Source organism: Notamacropus eugenii, chromosome 3, assembly GCF_028372415.1.
Source record: "Notamacropus eugenii isolate mMacEug1 chromosome 3, mMacEug1.pri_v2, whole genome shotgun sequence".
NCBI classification, from domain to species: domain Eukaryota; kingdom Metazoa; phylum Chordata; class Mammalia; order Diprotodontia; family Macropodidae; genus Notamacropus; species Notamacropus eugenii.
Genome location: NC_092874.1, coordinates 223,308,425 through 223,318,286, shown reverse-complemented (window position 1 = coordinate 223,318,286; position 9,862 = coordinate 223,308,425). Strand labels below are relative to the sequence as shown.

The 9,862-nt window shown below is 40.9% G+C and overlaps 1 long non-coding RNA gene across 1 annotated transcript; it reads right to left on the bottom strand.

Moving 5' to 3' along the window:
- Window positions 1-3,290: 3,290 nt before the first annotated feature.
- On the bottom strand, window positions 3,291-8,820 carry LOC140534060 (uncharacterized). Its single transcript, XR_011977155.1, has 2 exons — window positions 7,226-8,820; window positions 3,291-6,377 (listed from the first exon to the last, which is right to left on the bottom strand). It is a non-coding gene; the product is annotated as an uncharacterized lncRNA (long non-coding RNA).
- Between the last annotated feature and the right edge of the window lie 1,042 nt (window positions 8,821-9,862).

The window sequence follows — 9,862 nt, the reverse complement described above, 5'->3', positions numbered from 1 at the left end:
TCATTCCTTTTATAGATGAGGAAACAAAGAGGTTAATTGACTTGGCCAGGTCACGAAGCTAATAAGTGTCTGAAGCAGGATTCAAACTGAGGTTTCCCTGACTCAGTCCAGCACTCTGTTCACTATACCATCATCACTTTCATTAGTTCTTTTTTCTTTTTTTAGTGTACCCTTTAATATTTTTGCAAAATTTATTTTTCCCATTAAAATCTCAGTATGATTTTATTTAGTTCTTGTTATTTTATTAGTATTGTCTTAGATATGAAAATTATTTTAATTCTTTTCAATAGGGGAATTTCATCCATTTACATTTATTGAAGTATTTAATTCTATTTTGAAGGAGGGCAATTTTTCTTTTTATTGTTGTAGATCTTGTCTGAAAAGAGTGAAATCTATTTGAATGGCCACTAAACCATTTCAACTACTAAAAACTAGTTAATGAAATAGGTTATATTTATGTTTAGGCTACTTATTCTTATAATTCTCTGAGGTTTAATTCCCTTTTTGTCATAGGTAGAGATTTTGCCTTTGAGATTACCAGATTCTCCCACTTTCTCTCATTTTTAATTGTTCCTTAATTGTCTTAAATGTTTTATTTATTAGTAAATTTACAGATCCATTATTCTTCATTTCTTTTTTTGTGTTAAATATATATTTTTAACCTGAACTCTAATTTAACTGTCTATAACAGTTCACATAACTTATATTTATGTGTAAGTATAAGGTGTTTCCAGGAAGATCTTGATGGGCTCCTCTTCTGGGGCCCATATGTTTTCCTGATTCCCTGATACTCTAATTCCCTGAAGGTCTACCTTGGCCCTGAAGACTCTCTAGGGAGCCATGTTAATCCAGCAATCACAAAGCCTCTAAGAGAGGAGGGGACCATATAACTCCAGAGAAAGCAGGAAATAGAGTTGGAAGGCTGGGGGCCAAGCCAGGACCTACATGAAGACAAGAAGGCAGGGATGGAGCAGTACCCTAGACCAAGCCTCCAATATCCAGAGGAGGGATTCCTGGCTACTATGGAGAAGCCAAACTTCTTGGGTCAACTCTTTCCCAGTACTTCTTCTATCTTTTCCATTTATACCACTATAGTTCAGGCCCTTTTCTCCTCTGGCTTGGACTACAGTAGTCTTTTAAACAGGTCTCCTGGCTTTCAGTCTCCTCTCCTATGAAATCTGAACATATACTTTTGTCATATTTGCTTCTTCAATTGTTTCAGTCACACTTGACTCTTTATGATCCCACTCGGGCTTCTCTTGGTAGAGATACTGGAGCAGTTAGCCATTTCCTTCTCCAACTCTTTTTACAGATGAAGAAACTAAGGCAAACTGGGTTAAGCGACTTGCCCAGGGTCACACAGCTAGTAAGTGTCTGAGGCTGGATTTGAACTCAGGTCTGTCCAACTCCAGGCCCAGCACTTTATCCACTGTACCACCTTCTTTAGTGTTGTCTTTTATGAGGTGAGCCTAGCCTTGTGGCACAACAGGTTGGTGTAGTGGGAAAAGCTAGGCTAGAATTCCAGCTCTGACCTTTATCAACTGTGTGACCTTAAGGAAGTCACTGCATCACTTTCTCATCTGTAAAATGCACATGGAAGTAAGACTTGTGCTCACTACAGTATGGAAAGTACTTTGTAAGCCTAATAGTTTTATAGAAAATTATAAGATATGGTTAGTACTAAGTAGGACCATAGATTGGGCCTTGGAGGTCTACTCCAACTTCCTGTTACAGATAAGGCAACTGAGGCTCAAAGAGCTTAATTGTTCACACACTTGGATGAACATACCCAAGGACACACTGGTTGAACTCCACATCTGAAGCTGTCTCTACCATGGGATCCTCTATTTCCCTTACTATTACTATGACCTTGGGCAAATCAATAACTCCCTGGGCCTCAATTTCCTTATCTGTAAAATGAGGAGGTTAGACTAGATGACTTTTGAGATGTCTTCCTACTCCGTATGCATGGTCTTTCCCTTTTGATTCCTAGACTCAACAAGTATTCACTAAGGAACTTTACTTCCTGGTCATCAGTTTCCTTCTCAGTCAAATGAGGGGATTGGACCTCTGAGGTCCCTTGTCCTACTAGTTCAAGTCTCTCCTAGCTCTAAATAAGGGATTCTTAACTTGGGGTCCATGGGGAGATTTCAGGAGGTCTGTGGATATGTGTGGGAAAAAAATTATATCTATATTTTTAGTAACCTCTAACTGAAATTTATCATTACCTTATGTGTTGAATGTAGGCTACAAAGCGTGAGTCTGAGAAGAGGTCCATAGGCTTTACCACCCCACCAAAGGGGACCAGGACATTGAAAGGTTAGAGATCTTGACTAGATCTAGGATTTCCTTGAGGCTGGAGACTATGGCTTCTTTTGTAACATACCCGAAGTCACCCAGATAACAAGGGTCAGGGCAAAGATTCAAGCTTCGATCTGACTCCAAACCCAGATGTCTTTCCCTGGCACCATACTGTCTGTGTCTCATTTGGACTCTCCCTGGGAAAGCTTAGCCTCCAAATTACAGAGCTAAAGAACTTGGAAACAAGTTGCTATGAAGACCTCGGGGAGATACCTTGGTGCTCTAAGACAGCCTATTTATAAGGGAAAAGATAAATAAGCTTGTCTCAAGACTCTCAATAAGTAATCAACACTTAAGAAAGTCATCTGCTAATGAGATGGACATTGTTTGAGTCATGAATGCCCACAGGGAGGTGGGGGCTCTCTGGATTCTTTCTCTGAACACTGAGATCCTGAAGGTGGAGGCCTCAACACCCAAATCTGGTTTTCTCATTGCTCCTCTACCCCTTGGTCTGCCTTGGCAGAATGTTATTTGTTTGACATCTTTCAAATGTATTCTATTAGCATTAGGGACCTGCGTTGAGGTCCCTTACTGTTTAGGACTGAGGTTGTCAACTGGATGATCTCAGATTGTCCCCAGTGTAAGGGTGGGCCAGGCTGGCTTCACTTGAAAACCTGTATGATCTGAGGTGATGCCTGGATAGATTTCTCTGTCATTCAGGGCACCCATGAGAGTTTGCTTTTGTGGATAGTCAGGGTCTACAGTTTTTTAATATGTGGTATATGAAAAAGACTTGGATTTGGCACCAGAAGATCTAGGTTTGAAATTTGATTTTGTATGAGTGTTACCCTGGACGTATCACATAACCCCTTTAGGCCTCAGTTTCCTCCTCCTGTGTAGGATTCCTTTTACCAAGGAACTCCTTGGGTAGAGGGTCTTGACCAGCAAGACCCTCATCTCAGAAGCAATGAATGAGGCGGGAGGCAGGATGTAAGGCAACTCCGTTTATTCAGCTGAGAATCAGGGTTTTTAAAGGCTGTAACCACAATCACGTGCAGGCTGAGCTCATCCCATTACTTCACCATCTCATGACTTACCCACATCCTTGTGCTCAAAGCAAGTAACGAAGCTTATCTTGCTCCTGAAGCTAGTTCCTAAGTTCCCAGACCCAAGTGCAACTTTTCTGCAAAGAACATCAGTATCTGCAGGAACATCAGGTTCCAGGGTCATGGAGAGCTTCTGCCAGGGTTTGTGTAAGCACAAGTCCCATGGGAACAGGCTTTGCCTCAGCTATGGCCTTGATTACAGGACTCGCACTCCCTTTAGCCCTCTACATCTCCCCCCCTTTTTTTTGTAAATGCAGATAATGAAGGTGGGTATGAAAGCAGTCATCTGGGAATAGACAAACATCACAATGGGAGGCCCACAAAGGAGTAATAAGAGAACTGTTACAAGCAAGGGTATCATGGACATGAGTCAATGTACAGATGATTCGAGGGGATTTACGTTTCTGAACCATTTCCATATTTCTTCAGCTGTCATATGTGGATTCAGCTCTTCTTCCGCAGCCTTATTAATGTCTATGGCTAATTTATGGAGCATATCAATATCCAATGCCATCGAACTGTTTTCCCATATTCCATTGAGGTGATTTCTGATATTTGTCCAGTTATAATTACTACTATTATACTTCCCTGGAGTTACACAAAAGAAGTTATATCTATAATTGCACTTCCTGGCTAATCATGCTTCTAGGATGTCCAGGTCATCTCTTATGGCCTCAATGGTATCTTTTAGGACATTGAGTTCTTTATACATTTGTAGATCAATTTTGGATTGGGGCTCAAACCCTCTGCCCACATTTCTCGCTAATTCTTCTACATATTGTGCATTTTGCATATTGCTAACTAGCATTCCTAAGGCCATAGCAGATGTAAAGAAACAAGCATTGTAACTCCCATCACAACACAGCTAATACATGGTTTTTGCCTCATCTTAACAGCCAGATGTTGCACCGTCTCTTCTGTAGGTAATGCATACTCTTGAGTTTGATACCAAGTATGGTTTACTTTAACAGGGAACATAGCATATGTGGGTTGTTGTACAATCATTGCAAATGAGTCTGATTGAGGATTGATACATTGAGATATAGTACAATTTATACCATTTATAACATATACCCTTCCTTCATATCCCATGGTGGTGTGTCTACCCTATCTATTGTTTGGTCTTTGCAAGGAAGGAGTGGTGGCCTAATGAGCGGGGATCCTGATAGATAAATGCAGTCAATCCCAAGTTGGGGGATATTTTCTATTTGTTCCATCATAATATAAAGAGAAGTGATATCTAGGGTGACATTCAAAGAAAAATTGAGAATATAGATGTGTCTGAGTCTAGGATACACAACTGATCAGTGAATAGTAAATGTCATTATGACCCAGTACGTAGTCAATTCAGTACATAGCTGGCAGTTGAGTTCTATATGTGCAGCTGACTACTACAGGAGGAAGGGAGATAACGGTTGTTGCTAGGGCAGGCTGTGTCCTTGAGGGAGAAACTGCCTGAGGTAGTATTTTAAGGCTAGAGAGAAATATGATTTTTAAATGTGATTTTAGCATTAGGGCCCAAGTAAATGCATCCAAACACCCTATCATTCCCCCCCCCCTTTTTAAATGGATGAAACCCAAATCTTTTGGGGTAAGGGATGAAGGTCTCGGTTTCTGCAACTGCTCCTTGCTGAGAGTGGACGTAGAGCTGTCCCTGCCTCTCTCCCTGGAGAGATCTTAGTGGTCCAGAGGGTGATGGGTCATGAACAGTAGGTCATATACAGCCAGAACAGTCATCTTCATAGTGGAAGACACTAAACCTGGAGGAGACAAATCTGGCAAGGAGGTTAAGCAAACAAAGGGAAAAAATGACCAGAAGGAGTTAAAAATGGTAGTTACATCATTTTGCTGTTGTCTGAAAATACTTCCCTACACTTTCTCGACATACTTAAACTCTCTGAGACTGACACAAAAGTACCCAGAGCAACAATCTGGGGATCGGAGGGGCTTTGATGACCCCCATTTGCCCCAACTTCCTATCTGCTTTCCATAGTTTCAATCAAACCTTTTATGTACCCAAATCCTTTGAACCCATCATGCAGACTGCTTCACCGTCCTCAATCTTTCTACCATAAACAGGATAGCTCACAAGTTATTACTCTTCACTAGCATAGCTGTATGGCCTTACACAAAACAGGTTCCTAACTTGAAATTCACAACTGAATAGATTTTCATTGATGTTTCACAGACGTGTTTATCTTTTTCTAGATAATATTCATTCTGGAAGAAAAACTCGTAGAAATGAAGTTGAGAATACATTCATACATGAATTTCAACTGTTGCTTATCAAAACAGCAAGATCTTTTCTGCTTCATAATGCCTTATCTTGCAAAATGAAAATTTTAGTTGGTTTGGTTCTTCCAGAAATATGTCTTCTTCCTTTAAAACAGTGTAAATTTTATCCCGATTTTGAGTCACTAAACATTTATAAAGAAAATTAGTTGAAACCTGTTACAATGATAGTGTTTTTGTCACTGTGAAACAATAAGCCTTTTTAAAATTAAAATTCATTAAAATTTAGTTGGTACAACAATGTCCTCAAGTAATAAGAATTCCTAAAGTATTCAAACAAACCAAAGTCTTAATTATTACAGAATTCCTAGATACCACAAAATGCTTTAGTAAAAATGCAAAATGGAATCTCATGTTGGTAATAGTAAGAGACTGATGAGACATACCAAATATGACAGGATAAAACATCCTTGACTTTGTATGAATCCGAATAAGAGTGAAATTCTCCAATCATTCAGTGCCCCATGTCCAGCTAGTGGTTACCCACTTACCCTAAACTCCAGGAAGAAAACAAGGGCGGTGGTCCTGCCTCAGGCACTATCAGTTGCAGGCACCTTGGGTGTGGTCCTACAATGGCATCTGAGAGTTCCTGGCTGCCTACAATTCTCCCATCGTGTTTTTGGTAAAGTGGGCTTTCCACATAGCATGGTGTATGTTGGTCAATGCATTGCTTAGAGCCTTGAAAAACATTTTTAAAATAAAAGGTAAAAGGCACAATAGCAATAACAAAGCAATAAAACTAGAAACAATGGTAGAGAGTATCTTTTCCACCCAAAAGGTGCTTCTCCCATCTTTACTTTCCTTTTGCCAAATGTCCTTGTATTAAAGCTACTTTTTGTTCAATTGGCCTTGAGACTGCTAGCTAGCTCAATTTAGCCAACTGGCCTTGAGACTGCTAGCCAGTTCAGTTCAGCCTGATGAGATATCTACAACTGGTAAAGTATTTACAACAAAAATCGCCCTTATTGAGATTCGTGATCCTTTTCCTTGAATTGTGTTTGTCCCCTGCTTCTGGGGCTTCAGAGATGCTATCGCTGTCTCCGGAACACTAACACACCTCCCAGTAAGCCTGCTGAAATAAGTTGCTAGTGCCTGAATGAAACTCAAGTGAAAGGAAAGTGTGGCTCGAGTCTCCCCCTTACCTTGACACTGTCTCAGCGAAAAGGTACAAGGTGGCCGACTACTTCCTCCCTGTTCTTCCTCTAACCCCATCTTTATAAGATTGTACATAAAAAAGGTTCCTGGATCAACCTTCCCAGGGTTAGAGAGGTCATATTCTGTCAATTGCTCTCCTACTATTATCCAAGTCTCCAATGTTACTGGAGGTCTCTGGATGACCCAGGGGGATGCCACTTGTACTGTCTCTATAAACTGTCTTATCTTTGTAAGCTGCACTGTGCAGTCTTGCTTCTTAAGGATCTTATATATGATCCTCACGAAAGTATCCATATTGGACATGTCTGTGACAGAAGCTGCCAGCCCCATGATAAGAAAACTTTTTTCTTACCTCACCGAAGGATACTTACCCCTTCAGGTTGCTTCTGGAGTCTCAGGGTCCATGAGCTGATTTCTTCTCTTGTGATTGGTCCAGTTGCACTCCTCTGGAATTGCCTTCCCTTGTCTGATTGATGAGGGGCCTCACAAGGTACGAGGGATCTTCTTCAAGCCCCACGTTGGGCACCAGGTTGTAGGATTCCTTTCACCTAGGAACTCCTTGGGTAGAGGGTCTTGACCAGCAAGACCCTCATCTCACAAACAATGAATGAGGCGGGAGGCAGGATGTAAGGCAACTCCGTTTATTCAGCTGAGAATCAGGGTTTTTAAAGGCTGTAACCACAATCACGTGCAGGCTGAGCTCATCCCATTACTTCACCATCTCATGACTTACCCACATCCTTGTGCCCAAAGCAAGTAACGAAGCTTATCTTGCTCCTGAAGCTAGTTCCTAAGTTCCCAGACCCAAGTGCAACTTTTCTGCAAAGAACATCAGTATCTGCAGGAACATCAGGTTCCAGGGTCATGGAGAGCTTCTGCCAGGGTTTGTGTAAGCACAAGCCCCATGGGAACAGGCTTTGCCTCAGCTATGGCCTTGATCACAGGACTCGCACTCCCCTTAGCCTTCTACACTCCTGAAATCAAAAAACTTAAAAATTTGTTACTTTGGAGATTATGATTTGATGCTTATACTACTTTGCATGATTTATGAAGTGCCTTCTAAAACAATAAGGAGATTGCCAATCTGCCTCAGTATAGGAAATTTCCTTCCTGGGACTTCCTACACCAATGAAAACATTTGTTGTTATTTCTCAGTTGTTTCCAACACTTCATGACCCCATTTGGGGTTTTCTTGACCAAGATACTAGAGTGCTTTGTCATTTCCTTTTCCAGCTCATTTTGAGGAAACCAAGGCAAACAGGAGTAAGTGACTTGTCCAGAATCACACAGCTAGTCTGAGGCTGGATTTGAACTCAGAAAAAGGAATCTTCCTGACTCCAGGCCTGGTGCTCTATCCACTGTGCCATCTAGCTGCCTTAAGTTATAATAACAAAATCTGTAGAAAGAAAGTTTCCTACAACTCCACAATAATGCGGCAAGTTCCTTAATCAACTTGAGAGGCCTCTGCCACCACGGATAGCAGATGATGGCAATTTTTACTTCACCAGGAAACATCCAGTAACTGGATGAGAGAATCAGTTATGCCCCAGGTATGTGGAAGATTGAGCTGAGGCAGTAGATTGGACTGGGCACCCTATCTATGACCACAATCCCCTAAAATCCACTGTGTCCTTGTCCCATCTCTTTTTATGCCTCATGCCTCCCACACCCATTCTTACTTCACAACCTCTAATGACTATCCTTCTCTACTTTTCCAGGGGCATTACTCCTAATTTGACCTTATTTTCTTACCTTCCCAGTCTTGACTATATTGTTAACCAGCCACTCTGCTACTGAACTTTTGAACTTCTTGCTCTGTGTACCAATTATGGCTCACATTGATGTGAACCCCAACCCTGAGTGATTCTCACCATCTGTCTTCTGTAGCCTGACTCACATATTGCTGAACCGTGCTGGAGGAAGTCATATGACCATGTTGACTGTATAAGCTATGAATTTATGTTTATCTAATCTTAGCTAGACAGCCTCTGTGGGTAATGTATATTGTGGTTAAAGATTTGTAGGTTGTAAAGGCTTTGACGAATTTGTAACTTCTTTGCCTGTATATTATCAATCTTCTTATGAATCTGGGCTATCATGGTGGAGTTTAAAATGCTTAGTCAATCAATCTCCATTTTAAAGCTTAGACTAAATAAGAAAAGTGTTTGAAATCTGTTCTGATTTGCAGACAGATTTCATCCTTTCCTCCAGGTCCTGTACAAAAACATCAAATTGGCTGGAATCAGGGAGTTCTATCAAATGGCAGGTCATTCCACACATTAGAACAAGCATGGGTTTTCAGTAAAACTCCTATGGAGGAGCTGATTAGAAGAAAGGAGAGGCCTTTGGCCATGGCCAGATCTTTTCTCTCTCTCTCCCTTAGTATGGTCTGAGGATAACCCTGCATATTTCAAAGAGTCCAGAGGGTTTTGGTCTTCCCATTCTCCCCTCAATGTCTTAGGGGTATCCTTGGATTATCTGACAGCAGCATCTGCACTGAGAGTCACTGAGAGGATAGAATTGTTATAGATTCATCTGAGCATCCCATAAATGAGAGAAAAGGGTTTGGTTTTTTGTTGGTTTGTTTTTTAGCAACTGTAAGTTGTCCCTTTGCCACATACGCTCTCTAAACTTGAGTGTCACTTTCTTCTGGATTCTGGGTATACTCATGGGAGGATGTATCATAGACTTCTGGAGGGGATGTTTTACATCCTTAGTAAATACTCCTTTCAAAAATCTACTTAAAACAAGCTGACTAAATGATTCTCAATCTGGAAGAAGTACATCAACAAGGATCTGATCTTAGGACATTAAAGAATCATCCCCAACTCCTCATCAGTATCCCTAGAATCCTAGGAAGGAAATGTAATATTTATTTTTTCCTCTCTCACTTTTCCCCACCCACTGTAAAGAAAAAGAGAGCAAGATAGAGAACCCCTGTATTACAGAAGTATAATGGTTACATCCAAAAATGGAATTAGTACTTAATAACTGAAAAAATAATAAAA